The following is a 5096-nucleotide window of genomic DNA, read 5'->3' as shown; positions in this document are numbered from 1 at the left end:
TTGTTCAAGTGGTAATCTTCAATAGTGGCGAGCAACTGACTCCACTGCTCTTCCTCCCACCCGAAAACCTGTCTTCTTAACTTTATTTCTCACACCCAATTTCCCCTTCCCAACGCCCATACTCCTTTATGAGTCTACTTTTGTTAGTTGCAAGAGCATAAATATGTGAGAAATGTTCCATCAGTGGTTAACCCTCTACCCATTTGTTGCACCAGAACAGAATTCTGCTACCATCACCCACAAGAAACTGAAAATTTAAGGTAACCTACAAAGAAAGATCGTTAGAAGCATTCAAAGGTTTGATAATGTTGTTCCACACCTTAGAAGACCTTCTATTTATGTTTACATCAAGAAGAAGATTGGTGGGATTCCCTCCTAATTTTTCCACAATAACCTCTCTCCACAGACTATTCCTTTCTCTCCCATATCTCCAAAGCCATTTGTTGAGGAGCGCTCTATTTTTCAACTCAAGACTCACAATCCCCAACCCCTATTTTCTTTATAGCTACTAACTTTGTTCCAACCAATATAATGGATCTTGTGTTTTTCTTCACTTCCACACCATAGAAATCTTCTTTCAATCTTCTCAAGCTCCTTTATGACCCCTTTTGGCACTTGGAAGTGAGACATGGAGAAAATGGGTAGACTACTAACCACCGTCCTCAACAAAGTCACCTTACCCCCAATAGATAAGATCCTTAACTTCCAACCTGTCAAACGAGCCTCAAACTTTTCAATAATAGGTCTCCACATTTGGACAGAGCCCAAATTCGCACCCAAAGGCATCCCCAGATACACCATCGGAAGTTCACCCACTCTACATGCTATTCTCTCAGCTCCTTCCCTGACCTTCAACTCTTCCACCCCAACGCCTATGAGACTGCTTTTGTGGAAGTTTATATTTAGACCAGAGATGGCACAAAAACTCTTCAAAATTCTTTTGATGTTGATAAGTTCCTCTTTTTTCGGTTTGCAAAAAATCAAGGTGTCATCTGCAAATTGTAAATGTGAAATCATCAACCCGGTCTCGCCAATTAGTATCCCCCTACATAGTGCAATCTCGACCCTTTTATGCATCAGCTGACTCAAAGCCTCCACAACCATATTAAAAAGAAATGGTGACAAAGGGTAGCTTTGTCGGAGTCCTCTTCCCATACTAAATGGTTTTGTGGCCACCCCATTCACAAGTACCAAAACCTTTGTATTTGTCACACAACCCATGACCCATTTTATCCATTTCTCACTAAATCCCAACTTGGTCATAATGAAATGCAGAAAACCCCAATCAACACTGTCATATGCTTTTTCAAAATCGATTTTGAGCACGAAGCCCCATTCATTTCCTTTTCTTAATAAATCCATCACTTCATTTGCGATTAGAACACAATCCGTGAGCTGCCTTCCCTTCACAAAGCGAACTGTGTTACCCCAATTACCTCTCCTATAACCTCCTTAAGTCTATTCACTAGTAGTTTTGAGATAAACTTATAAAGACTCCCTACCAAGCTTATAGGTCTGTACTCAGAAATGTTCATTGGATTATCAACCTTGGGAATGAGCGTAATGAAGGAATTGTTCACTCCCTGCTCCAGCCTTCGCTCCTCAAAAAACCTTCTCATACTCAACATAACATCATTCTTCACCACCTCCCACTGATATTTGAAGAAATCTATGTTGTACCCATCTAGTCTAAGGGCCTTATTCCCATCACAACTATAGATCGTTTCCCAAACCTCCTCTTTTGTAATTTTTTTTTCTAATAGAGCAACTGCACTATCACTCAAAGTCCTAAAGGAGCAGTTGAAACCCCTCAAGTTCAAAAGTTTCCTCTCCTTGAAAAAACTTGAGAAGTGGTCAACAATTACTACCTTAATACCTTCCGATTCAGTAACCACATTATCCCCCACTTCTACTAGCTGAATCAAGTTGTTTCTCCTCCTAGCTGATGCCATTGCATGAAAAACTTTGTATTTCGATCCCCATCAACTATCCATCTTGTTCGAGATTTCTCCTGCCATTCTCTCTCTTCTACCCTATACGCCTCCCACAACTCTACTCTTTTTTGAACTACTTGCATTCGAATTTCAAGACTCCCCATCCTTATTTGCAGCTTCTCATTAAGATTTTGGATCTCTTTTTCTAATCTGTTAATCATTTCTTGGTTGTTTCTTAAAACTTTTTTCTGTCAACCTTTAAGCACAATTTTCAAGCTTTTTAGTTTTTGCCATATCCCATTTCCAACCACTTATCATTCCCTTTTTGTCCCCAAAACTCTTTAACCACTTGCTGAAAGCTTACTTCCTCTATCCAATAATAAAAAATTTAAATGGTCTTGGCCCTCAATCAACCCTCCCAAGCCCGAGGATAATGGGAGTATGATTAGATAGCGCAATAGGAAGGCATTTTTGCATTAACTAACTCTCGAGCTCCAGCGCATTAGCATCAATATGAAATCTGTCAAGGTGGCTAAATGATGGCTCTTCTCTATTACTACTCCATGTGAATCTGCCACCTACCAAAGGAAGATCAACTAGCCCTGTCTCATTGATGAATTCATCAAATATTCCCGCTGCTTTTCTTATGTCCCCATTCCCTATCCTTTCTTCCTCATTTCGTACAACATTAAAATCCCTGCCTAGCACCCACATCACCCCCGACCTTCCAATAATCTATTTTATCTCTTCCCAAACTACATTTCTTTCCTCTTCATTATTGGGGGCATAACCGTTCACAAACCCACACCTAATATTGCCTTTCCTTAATCTTCCTATCAACATAATAAAATTTTTATGACCAATTCTTTCTTCCATGTTAAAAAAATCCTCTTGCCATAAGCACATTAAACCTCCTGATCTACCTTCAGATTCCACTGCTTTACCACATACTCGTTCTTTTGGCCATAATCTTTCAAACATCCCATCAAACACTTTTTTTTGTTTCGTTTCTTGAATAAAAACCATGTTCGGATGGTTTTTTCAAATGAGTCTCCTTAAAGCTCTCTTTTTCTCCCCCTACCAATCCCCCTTATATTCCACGTTACAATAATCATAAAAAACATAAAAACTCAACGTAATGTCCAGCGCCCTCATCTGCCCTTCTTTTTTCCTAATTGCCATCCTCCTTATCTTGTTTGGTGAAAGCTCTAATAACTTCTGCCTTTGTCTCCAAAAAATCCAGTCCAAGTCTGCTACTTGTATCAAAAGTGGCTATGGCCTCCTCATTCAAAATTTCAGTGCTCTTCTCGGTCTCTAACTCCATTCCCTTGATACTAAAGTATTTGGTCCTAGTAGTGCCAGCACCTTTTTTCCCTTTCTTAACCTTCTTTATTTTCTTTTTCTGATTCTACTTATCAATTGATTTACCTTTTCTTGCTGAAGCCCCCTTGAAGCTCGAACTTTCGCTACCTCCCACTCTCTGTTCTTTTAGGTCCTCAATTCCCCTTTTCGAAAATGTTTTCTTAATTTGGATCTTTGTTTTTCCATTTTTCTTTTTCCTCTTTTCGCTACCAACGAAGTCCTTCAAAACCATATCTCCAGAAATTGATATTTCGAGATCCCTAAGACTACCTTTCAACGAATTTCCCCCTTTTAGCATTATTTCCTTCCTACTCCATTCTCCCTCTTCTTCTACCTGAAATGCTTCTCCCTCACCCCCATTTGTTTGTAATAACAATCGACTTTCTTTTCTGACTTTTCCTCTTGCTTCTTTTTTATTGTGGCTTTGCTTATCCACCTTATTTGACCAGTTTCCAAATCCATTGCCAAACCCATGTCTACTTCTACATTTGTTTTCCTCCGAGCCCATTGCACAAAATCCATCATCTCTATCTAGCTCATTTTATGTAACAACCTCCTAGGTCTCTTCACGATTCCTAATTTCATGGCCCAACCCTTTTTCTTTTGCCTCTATGTTTTCCTCCCCAAGCTCACTAATGTATCTTCTACTTTATTGAGCCTAGCCCAATCACCATATTCCTTGTTTGGATTCTCTCTACAGTCTTCATCTTGGCACCCACCTTTTTCCTTTCCCACTTCTACTCCTTTCTTTTTATTCAAATTCCCGCCCCTTCCTTCTTCCCTCTTCCCCATACGCTTTCCTTAAACCCACCCCTTTTTCTCGAATTTCAACTCTTTTATCTCCCAATTCTATTTCCATATGCTTTTTCACTAGCTTTTCAGGCAACCTTTTGTCAGACTTCATCCCCACCGTTTGATGATTGGAAGATGCCACGTCCTTTCCTTCAACGGCTATTGGATCATCATCTTCAAAGCCCTTTAACTGTCGTTGACTCCCTTGACTGGAGGTCTCTAGAATTTTCATTTTCTGTTTTTCATTTCATGGAAAATTTTTCGGTCAAGATCTGTAGCTTCAACTCCAACAATCATTGCCTTAGAAATTATCTTACCTTTGTTGACAATAATCACAAGACAAGCAACAACCTTTCTCCTACTTGTGACCTCAGTTTTGACCAAAGCAAAGTCAAATCTTGACTGCATTTCAATGGCCTGATCCACCCTCAGGAATCTCCCCCAGCTATAACCCAGTGCCTTGAAAATTTTCATGTTCCAAAGGTGAATTGGTAGTTCTTCCAGCTTTACCCATACCGTATACCTCCTGGTTTCCCTTTCCAGACTATATGGATGTATCTCTTTAAATTAAGTTTTGAAGATCTCCATATATTGATTAAGCAAAACCTCCATATCATCTTTTGAGTTGAAAGTTACAATAACATTTAACCCCCTGGCTGCTCTAACCCAGGCATTTACCCCTTCTCTGAACAAAAAGCTTTGAATAGCCTTGCAACAGATTGGTTCCCTTAAAACAGCAGATGCACTCCATCTAAGCCATGCAATATCTTCCTCCTCAAAACCCACCTTTATCCCCTTCACATCATTAACATTCTGTTCACCACCCAGTTGTATTTTCCTCCTCTCACTTCCACTGTCTTTTCCTGGACAGTTCTCAAGAGCCCATTATTCACAACTTCCTTGTATGTCCCCTTTCCACCTCCACCCCCCTCCCGTGAATCCACAAACAAAGACCCATTGCCACCTCCACCTTTTGGTGACCTCGATTTATCAGCCTCCTTGACCACT

Source organism: Theobroma umbraticum, unplaced genomic scaffold (assembly GCF_002168275.2).
Source record: "Theobroma umbraticum cultivar Fairchild unplaced genomic scaffold, ASM216827v3 scaffold_81.0, whole genome shotgun sequence".
NCBI classification, from domain to species: Eukaryota; Viridiplantae; Streptophyta; class Magnoliopsida; order Malvales; family Malvaceae; genus Theobroma; species Theobroma umbraticum.
This window is presented reverse-complemented; position numbering follows the sequence as displayed.